The sequence below is a fragment of the Pantherophis guttatus genome, chromosome 1 (genome assembly GCF_059756535.1).
Source record: "Pantherophis guttatus breed Tessera chromosome 1, ASM5975653v1, whole genome shotgun sequence".
Lineage (NCBI taxonomy): Eukaryota > Metazoa > Chordata > Lepidosauria > Squamata > Colubridae > Pantherophis > Pantherophis guttatus.
The window spans coordinates 220,414,180-220,424,980 of NC_142063.1; the positions used below are offsets into that span (position 1 = coordinate 220,414,180).

At 43.6% G+C, this 10,801-nt stretch overlaps 1 long non-coding RNA gene across 2 annotated transcripts; it reads left to right on the forward strand.

Moving 5' to 3' along the window:
* Positions 1–495: 495 nt before the first annotated feature.
* On the forward strand, positions 496–10,578 carry LOC117676853 (uncharacterized). Of its 2 annotated transcripts, none has more exons than XR_009621843.2 (3): positions 496–580; positions 6,824–6,926; positions 10,430–10,578. It is a non-coding gene; the product is annotated as an uncharacterized LOC117676853 (long non-coding RNA). The 2 variants fall into 2 exon arrangements; XR_004594523.3 differs by lacking the exon at positions 496–580 and adding an exon at positions 593–709.
* Positions 10,579–10,801: the final 223 nt, after the last annotated feature.

Sequence of the window (10,801 nt, forward strand, 5' to 3'; positions counted from 1 at the left end):
GCAAGCCAGGAGCTGTCCTCTGAGAAGTAGGACAAGGATTTATTAAATAAAATATTCAGTTCAAAGATTAGCTGAATTAATCATGGGGTTATTCCTTGTATAATGTCCCTTTTCTACTACATGAATAATTGCAACATAAAATTTGGTAACAACGCTTAAAGGAATTCTGGAGACTTTACCCATGCTTTGAGCACGCATGAGGTTATTGTCTGCTTATAACTTTCTCTATTATTCTGCTGGTGGCAACATTTCTGAGTTAATTAATTATTTAGCCTACTTCCGAATTAATTTGGTCAAGGTGCATTTATTAGGAAGAAATGAAAAATTGAATGAACATCCAACTTCCATTCACCCATACTGCTGGGAGGTGGGGGTGCCTTCATTTTATGAATGACAACTAGGGAAGCCATTCTTGTGGTTTTTCATCATTCAATTTACCCAAAATGCATCATTTCAGGAAATTGATGGCTTCCATCAGGAATGTTCTCTGTTGCCATGGCACCATTAATGTCACCGAAGGAAGTCAGAATAATAATTTACAAAAAAACCCAGTGAAAACAAGTGGCACGATGAAAGGACTGTAAGTCCAAGAAAGATAGTATTAGAACAGATTAAATCATGACGATAAATGGAGCCTCAAAATCAAACCAACGTGCTGCCAGTTCAACTGGGTTCCAATTTAGATCTTTGAAAAAGCACATCAGAAATTGTATGTTTTTGAAAGTTTATCTCTAACCTTTGACATGGCGCTTCCTTTAAGTGTTTTTAAAATGTATGTGCGGTTAGGAATTTAGAGGGTACCTGGAGGCAGGGTATATATATTACTATTCTATTTCCATTGGTTTATCAAAGATATACCTGTTAATAATCAACCAAAACCCTCAACAACATTGTAATAAGCAACTGCTACATAGCTAAATTAGCTAAGCTAATTCAGCTACTGTAAGCTAAAACAGATAAGGTACAATCAGAATAAAACACCCATAGTAAACTTAAAATGAATATAGTATACAACATTAAAAATAAAATCATGGTGAGATGGGTGGAGAACTAGATAGATAAATAGATGATAGACAGACAGACAGACAGACAGACAGACAGACAGACAGACAGACAATAAAATATAGATGTAATGTGCTTGTGATAATGAATGCCAACCAATAAATGGACTCTGCATTCTGGACTTGCTGAATCTTCCAAGTGATCTTCAGAGGCCAAGCCATGTAGAGTGCAGTAGAGTAGTCCAAAGTGAGGAAAGGTGAGGCTATGAGTTAGTGTTATGAGGTCCTACAACTGCCATACAGAGAAAGATTCTGGGTTCTTGGTTTTCTGAAGAAATCAGTATCTGCAATTCCAGGAGGAATCTCAAATTGCAGAACTGGGTGGCTTTTTTCCCCAGGTGTAGGTCCCTTTCAATAACCACAGCACTGCTGCTATCAGAACACCTTGTGGACAGAGGATGTTCTTGTTTTATTCGGACCACGATCAGCATCTTAAGGCCAGGATTATTAGCATTTAGGCCCCTGGAACCCAGATATGAGGCAACCAGGCTAAAAATTATGTCTATCATCAACTTCTCAGTCAATGTCATAACTGTTGTTTCTACCATCTCAATCCTGACTCATTACAAATGATTATAGTGATACTAATAGCACTTACCACTTATATACCACTTTACAATGCTTTACAGCCATCTCTAAGCAGTTTACAGAGTAAGCCTATTGCCCCCAACAATTTGGATCCTCATATTACCCACCTTGGAAGATGGAAGGCGGAGTCAATCTTGAGCCTGATGAGATTCGATTTGCCAAATTGCAGGCAGACAGCAGTCAGCAGAAGTAGCCTGCAGTACTGCACTCTAACCACTGTGCCACTCTCGCTCATTATACTGTACCTGTCAGTTCCATCATTCATGGTCTCCAGGCTTCCAAACATCTCAATACTCATTCCATAAATTGCAAACTCATGATTGTAGTAACCTCCCAAACATGGTGCCAGTGATTTGGCAAGTCATTCACACCAGTAACTCCAACCACACCTACTCATCCCCCTTATTTTATACATCTCCCCAGACCAACAGTAAGGAAACCTCAGCATTGAAGAACATTTCCATTAATGCCAATCACTAATTCCCCTCATCCTATCCATTTGAGTGATCAACAGCTGGACAGTTAGCCTCACCTTTGGCTATCCTTGTCCAACTCTGTGACTGGGACACATAATGTCCTGAAGGCAGGACAAGAAACAATGGGTGGAAACTAATCAAGGAGAGAACCAACCTAGAACTAAGAAGAAATTTCCTGACAGTTAGAACAATTAATCAGTGGAACAACTTAGCTGCAAAAGTTGTGGGTGCTCCAACATGGAGATTTTCAAGAAGAGATTGGACAACAGTTTGTCTGAAATGGTATAGGGTTTCCAACCTGGGGGGGGGCGGGGTCAGACTAGAAGACCTCCAAGATCCCTTCCAACTCTTTATTTATTTATTTATTATTTATTTATTAATTAAATTTCTATACTGCCCTTCTCCAAATAGGACTCAGGGCGGTGCACAGCCTAAGTAAAAACAGAGCATACAAAATTTAAAAAACAGTATTAAAATAATTAAAAATTCTGGCCGTAAATTAAAACAACCCAATTTAAAATCAATTTAAAATTTAGCTCAAGCCAGCCCAGCTAGTTGAAATAAATAGGTTTTCAGGGCCCGACGAAAAATCCGGAGGTCTGTTATTATACATAACTCTGGGGGAAGGTTATTCCAGAGGGTGGGCGCCATCACAGAGAAGGCTCTCCCCCTGGGGGTCGCCAGCCGACATTGTCTGGCGGACGGCACCCTGAGGAGGCCCACTCTGTGCGAGCGTACTGGCCGGTGGGAGGCTATTGGTGGCAGAAGGCGGTCTCGTAAGTACCCCGGCCCTAAGCCATGGAGCGCTTTAAAGGTGGTCACCAACACCTTGAAGCGCACCCGGAAGACCACCGGGAGCCAGTGCAGCTCGCGCAGGAGAGGTGTCACATGGGAGCGCCTTGTTGCCCCCATAATCCCCCACGTGGCCGCGTTCTGGACCAGCTGGAGCCTCCGGGTGCACCCCAGGGGGAGCCCCATGTAGAGAGCATTGCAGTAGTCCAGGCAGGAAGTGACTAATGCCTGAGTGACTGTGCGTAGAGAGTCCCGATCTAGAAAGGGGCGCAACTGGCGTATCAGGCGAACCTGATAAAAAGCCCCCCTGGCCACGGCCGTCAAATGATCTTCTAGAGACAGCCGTGCGTCCAGGAGGACGCCCAAGTTGCGAGCCCTCTCCGTGGGGGCGAGTGATTTGCCCCCAATAGCCAGCGATTGCGTCAGCTGGCTATATCGGGACGCTGGAAGCCACAGCCACTCGGTCTTGGAGGGGTTGAGTCGGAGCCTGTTTCTCCCCATCCAGGCCCGCACGGCCTCCAGGCACTGGGACATCACTTCAAGGGCATTGTTGGGGTGGCCTGGGGTGGAGATGTACAGCTGGGTGTCATCAGCGTACTGATGGAACTCCACCCCGAAGCCACGGATGATCTCACCCAGCGGCTTTACATAAATGTTGAACAGAAGGGGCGAGAGGACCGACCCTTGTGGCACCCCACAAGCAAGGTGCCTCGGGGTCGACCGCTGCCCCCCCGTCAACACAGATTGCGACCGGTCAGAGAGGTAGGAGGAGAACCACCGCAGAACGGTGCCCCCCACCCCCAACCCCGCCAACCGGTGCAACATGATACCATGGTCGATGGTATCAAAAGCCGCTGAGAGGTCTAACAGGACCAGGATAGAGGAGCAACCCCTATCCCGAGCCCTCCAGAGATCATCCACCAACGCGACCAATGCCGTTTCCGTGCTGTGCCCAGGCCGGAAGCCGGACTGGAGAGGGTCTAGATAGACAGTTTCATCCAGGTACCGGGGAAGCTGTTGCGCTACCACACTCTCAACAACCTTCGCAACGAAGCGAAGGTTGGAGACTGGACGATAGTTAGCCAAAACAGCCGGATCCAGAGAGGGCTTCTTGAGGAGGGGCCTCACAACCGCTTCTTTCAAAGTGGCCGGCAGGACCCCCTCACTCAAAGAAGCGTTAACAATCTTCTGGAGCCAGCCTCGTGTCACCTCCCGGGAAGCCAGTACCAACCAGGAGGGACACGGGTCCAATAAACATGTGGTCGCGTTCAGCCGTCCCAGGACCCTGTCCCTCCTCCTCGGGAGCCACAGGATCGAACTCCCCCCAGATAACACTCTCAAGACCTGCCTCAGTCATCCCGTCCGGACATACCCAGTCAGAGGCCAGCCCTTCCCGAATCTGAGCGATTTTGTCATACAGATACTGCACAAAGTCCTCAGCTCGGCCCTGCAAGGGGTCATCCCGCGCTTCCAGATGGAGGAGGGAGCGGGTCACCCTAAACAGGGCGGCCGGGCGATTATCTGATGACACGATAAGAGCAGCAAAATAGCTAGATTTCGCCGCTTTTATCGCCACTAGGTAGGTCTTAATATGAGACCTCACCAGTGTTCGGTCGGATTCGGAGCGGCTGGTCCTCCAACTACTCTCCAGGCGTCTTTTCCGGCGCTTCATCTCCCTAAACTCCTCGGAGAACCAAGGAGCTAGGTGAGTTCAGTGCCGGGTCAGAGGCCGCAAAGGCACGACACGGTCCAAGGCCCCGGCAGCCACACTATCCCAGGCGGCCACCAGGTCCTCAGCCGAGTCATGAGCCAGAGTCTAAGGAAATGGCCCAAGCTCCATCTGGAACTCTGTTATTCTGTATGTAGTGAGACAGGAGGAAAAACTGTAGACTAGACAACAGTCTGTTAAGAGGCAGCTGAGCTACAGAAGTAATGGGGTTATGGAAAACATCTCATAAAAGAAACCCTCCCTAGTTTTGTAAAGGCAAAGAGGGAAAGATGTATTTTCAGACTTGCAATATTACAGTATGTTAATGTAACCTTACAATAAAGAGAGAGATAATACTCCTGGGTATGCTTGTTATCTGGATTACCTCACAAGCCTGATAGTTCATCATATTCTCAAGAATGGTAGTAGCAGTTGTTTCCTTTCAGTTGTTTCCTTTCCCTTTATAGAGGCCTAATACCAGCAACCTGCAGTACTGTCTTTCCCAATATCTCTAAGTCAGCCCCAGCACTACAACTGCAGCCCAAAAGCTGGCCTCCATCTTCTGCCATTCCATCTTCCCCTGCTCCAATTCTTGTGCCAGACATTTTGCCAATATTGGCACCTGCCATAGGATGTTAATGTCATGCTGCAATAATCGCTTTGCTGAAGAGAGTAGCTCAGATGGCAATTTAAATCACGTTCCAAATCAGTTGGGTGGCAGTGCTGAAAACTGAGCATAGAACAACACCAGTAAGCTCCCAAGTAAGTTCTCACAGGTTATGTTCTCTTGGGTTATGTCCTCTCAAGTTACTATCTTCAAAGCTACCAATCAGTCTCAATCCAAAGCAATGCAGCCACTTCCAGAGGACGCCAAGTCCAGCTCTTCTCCAAACACCATTCACCTGCCTTCTGACTTTTTTTACATGTTCCAACACCATCAACCTAAAACCAGATATGAAAATGCACTCGGAAAGGAAAGACAGATCAGACACCAATTTAGGGAGAAAAAGAGAGACTCCCACTATATAGATAGTCCTCGACTTATGACCCCAATTGAATCCAATCTTTCTGTTGCAAAGCAAGACAAGTATTAAGTGAGTTTTACCCCATGTTACGACCTTTCTGTCACAGTTGTTAAGTGAATCACTGCAGTTGTTAAGCTAGTAACAGAGTTATCAAGTGAATCTGGCTTCCCCATTGACTTCGCTTGTCAAAAGGTCATAAAAGGTGATCACATGATCCTGGAACACTACAACTGCCATAAATATATGCCAGTTACCAGGCGTCCGAATTTTGGTCACATGACCATGGGGATGCTGCAAATGGTTGTAAGTGGGGAAAATGGTCATGTCACTTTTTTTAGTGCTGTTGCAACTTCAAACGGTCACTAAGTGAACTTTTGTAAGTCGAGGACTACCTGTAAAATGTTGACTGTTTTTTTCCCACCCCTGAATGGCAGGAAATAAAAATTTAGCTTTTTGTGACTTTTCAGAGGCCACAAAAATCAGTTCACTGGTTAGGTAAAGGTAAAGGTTCCCCTCACACATATGCGCTAGTCTTTCCCGACTCTAGGGGGTTACTCATCTCTGTTTCAAAGCCGAAGAGCCAGTGCTGTCCGAAAACATCTCCATGGTCATGTGGCCGGCATGACTAAATGCTTAAAGGCACATGGAACGCTGTTACCTACCCACCAAAGGTGGCCCTTATTTTTCTACTTGCATTTTTATGTGCTTTTGATCTGCTAGGTTGGCAGAAGCTGGGACAAGTAACAGGAGCTCACCCCATTATGCGGCACTAGGGATTCAAACCCCTGAACTGCCAACCTTTCGATCGACAAGCTCAGCATCTTAGCCACTGCGCCACCACGTCCCTCTTCACTGGTTATTCATCTCTAAATTACATGAAGAAGTACTTTACTTATTTCTGTAATTCAGTTGGCTTCTCTAATTCAACCACCTCATCTGCGGAAACATTTTTAACCACACACAAATATATATATACCTATACCTGCCGCAACTCTAAATGTTTGATGAGAAGAGCATGTAGACACTTCCCTAAAGACTACAGGAGGGGAAGTTACATCTTCTGTTGCAAGTCTGTATACTTTCATGCATAAAATTTACTACTTAGAAGTGATGTAAAAAACACAGCAATATTTGTCAAAGGAAGAAGACACACATTACTCTCTGTGTTTGCAGTTGTTCTTTCACGGAGTCAAGATACTTTAAAGAGACATCTTCGAAAAAAGCAAAACACGATACCATCCTTTTGATTCAAAATGATCTCCTACAATGCTATCAAGTAAGTTTCCATCAGCTGATTTACAGTTCTCGGTTCCCCTACAGAAACAAACAGAAATTTAGGCAGATAATAGACACGTTCGAAGTAAAACGCTATTTGGTAAATCCTACCAGTGTCTGGAAGGTGGCAGATTAAAAGCTTTATACATTTGGAATTAAAGCCTGTCTACTACACATAAAAACAAATTAGTTCTGGAAACCTGTCACCTTGGGTTTTTGTTTTAAAAAAAGTGTACTTTGAATGTGTGGAGATTCATAACAGGTATTCATACTTCTTCAGCTTTTTGTCAATGGGCAAATTTCAGATGGTGCTGGCAGCAGTTTGAAGGTGATTAATAGATGCACGTTAATGAATATTAATTAGATCACTTTAGAAATTTGAGAGTGTTGAACTAGCATCTATTCCAAAACATGATAGCCTTTTATGTAAATGATGCCATTGGATTAAACTTGGCCGCTTGCTATTTGTTTTCTAAAATGGATCCACATGAAGAATGTATTCAAAAGAACAATACTGTATTGGTGAACAACCAACAATTATTTTGGTCACCTAATGTGGACTCTCAAGCTAAAGTGGGAAGAGGTATTAAGAGGAGGTTAAGCTTAGAGTCCTTGGCCAGAAGAAAATGGTACAGACCTTCGGAGTTGCTGAAGCCTTCTCTGATCCTTCCCGGTCAGTCTGGTGAGATTCCTGTAAATAGGCACTGCAACAATAGAGAACTAACTTGATCAACTTACAGTGTGGGCCTGGTTCCTGACACCTAACTTTTAAGTCGTACAAGTCCGTATCTCCCTATTAATATCAAGTCAAGTGAAATCTCATCTCCAAACTGAATTCAACTCCTAATGACTGTGTGGAAAAGTCCACAGAGGGGGTAGTGGAGGATCTACAGGGGGAGTCAACTAAACCAGAGATCTTCAACCTTGGCCACTTTAAGACTTGTGGACTTCAACTCCCAGAGTTCAATTCAATTTTGGGAGTTGAAGTCCACAAGTCTTAAAGTGGCCAAAGTTGGAGACCCCTGAATTAAACAGTTGAAGCCCTATTCCTTTGAAGATCCATGTGACTCAACCTACTTATAATACGGGCATTCTTTGGTCATACAGTCATGACCACCATCTCTTTTTAAACCTGCCCTGTAGATGCTATTGGATGTCCATGCGGTTTTCCTGGCTTCAGTACAGAAATGATCTGTCTTGTTTACTTCCAGGATGTTGTTTTTTTTTCCATTTTCCAATTATATCTATAACCCTGATATTTCCTGGTGGCCTCTCATTCAACTGCTAGCTAGGTCCAACTTCTCTAAACTTCTTAGCCCAATCAGTACTTGGAAATACTTTAATTCTAATACACTGATATAGGCTGCAATAACAGAGTCTCGAAAGCCCAGTGCTGTTTCTCTTTCCCTTATACCAAAGAGAGTCAAAACAGATCAATCTTTAGGTTTTTTTTTTCACATCTTCCTGTTTTTCTGGGCTCAAAGCCATCTCCGTACTGTTCTACATGGGCAGAGGAGAAGCCTGATGTGAAGAATGACCTAATAATATCAAAAATGTTTGTATTTTGCATGCAACTAATAACTTAAAACAAAACAAAATGCATTTATTTATATGGGAAAAAAAATGACCAGGCTTCTTTTCCCAAAAAGTACATGAATATATGGGGCGAGATGAGAATCTTTAAATCTCATCTCCCTACGGCAAGATAGAAATCTACAAGGTGTTTAGAAAACATACAGAAGTAAAATAATGTACACAGTCAGGATCCCCGTGTGAACAACTGTAACTACTTGTCTCTGAATGAGGTTACAATTCCTTGCACAACATCTCACCAACATAAGAAAGAGCAGCTTCCCATCATAAATAGATATTTGTACAACTGAAAAATTCTTATAAATGACTCAACTTCCCTACTTCATATATCTCTGCACCAATTGTCATTTTAGAGTACTCCACTTTCAAGTGAAGCTTTTTCAATAGAAAGAGGGCTATAGAAAAAGGACAAGCAAAGCACTTTCTCTTGCTTGAATGCCATTATGTACCTTAATTATTGCTTCCTTTCTGTGCAAGTTTCTTGTTCGCAGCCTTGAGTGTTCTTGAGTCCTCTCTTTATCTATGTAACTCAACATTGAGGAGATCTGGTGATCACATTCAGAAGTAGAAACATAGATTAATGAGTGTTGGATGGATGGTCCCTGCCTTAAAATCTGCATTTACTTATTTCTGTGATTGAGAGAAAAGGATGGGTCCTTATGTCTTTTATATTGAATGATCACCAATGATCACTTCAAGAAATAGCTGTCCTCTCCCTATGAGTAGGACTAAGTGGCACTTAAAAATGATTAATGTAGAAAATGAACATTTATTTTCATCAAGTGGTTTCCTTAGATATGGAAAGTACACTCCTTAGGAAGGGGGAATAGTGAAAGGAGACATGAGTAACTACTTGTTATAGGGAAAAGGGAATGGCCTTGTGGGACAGAAGGAAGATTCACTGCCAAGGAAATGATCAGATAAAAGAGAGATGAGTCTATCAATGGCCCAGACTGTTGACTCAGATTCTAAGAAGCTGAAGAAATTGGTCCAGCTGAGCTTGTGGATAGTCAACAGCAGGAAAGACGAAGCCAAGCATCACATGAGGTCGATCCATCACCTGAACAGAAGGACCTGTCAGGATGACATAAAGCCTTCCTGTCTTTTCGCACCAAACAAGTAGAGAAGAGAGTAGAACAGAGGGAGTCTATTAGGATACCTGCCAAACAACCGAGTAAACATTCTGATTAGTGACAGCTGGCTACAGCCTATATCACAGACTTTCTTTACTTCTGTTCTCTTCGTTGAAAACAGCATTTAGCTTGTGCGTGATTCCTGTGTATGAATTCCACTCTTGGACCTTAGACCCTTTGGGCTGGCTGACAACTTTGCCCTGGCTTTAACATTGTCCTGGTTCTTGAACCTTGGACAGATTTTGGATGAGTCTTCATGTCCTGGAGGAACGCTGTACGTTCCTCTTTGAAAACAAATTTGCAAGCAAACCTTTGCTTTGTTTGACAGTTCTGGCTACATTGCTAGTTCTGTTGCTACATTGCTAAAGCTGATATTATCTCCCAAGAAGCTGTTTGTGTGTGTACAGTATGTGTCTGAAACCTGAAGGAGTTTCCGGAGTAAGAATGAAATGAGTACAAATCTTGCAGACAAACTCCTCCCTTGTTTATTTGAACATATTAAGAGAGGGGGATGGAGTGCCTTTAGAGAGGCAAAATTGTGTTGGTATAACATTGCGATAGAATTGAAAACAGCCTACATGACACTGATTTCCTGGGCTAATACTACTAGTAACCAGCAATAAAAGGTGGTTGGATGTTGCACACATGTTGTCACCTGTATGCGCTACTTGAGGGGTGTAGACTGATAGGAAATTTTGGCTGAGTTTAATCTGTTTGATAAGAAACTATTCTGCCACCAGTGAATGCCTCCACAATCAGTTTTATTTTACTTCTGCAGGGATGGAAGACAGTGGTATCGGGAACAGCTGGCAACTAATGGGTTCACTGCAAGACCTGCAGCTGATGGAATGCAAAGAACATATTCCACCCCTGGGCAAAGGTCTATCACTATTAACATTAAAGCAATGCATTAATTGATTGGTACAAGATGATAACCATTAGGTAGCCCATCTATTGATAGTAATAGCAATAGCACTTACACTTATATACCACTTCACGGTGCTTTACAGCCCTCTCTAAGCAGTTTACAGAGTCCACATATTGTCCCCAACAATCTCGGTCCTCATTTTACCGACCTGGGAAGGATGAAGACTGAGTCCACCTTGAGCCAGTGAGACTTGAATTGCTGGCAGTCAGCAGAAGTAACCTG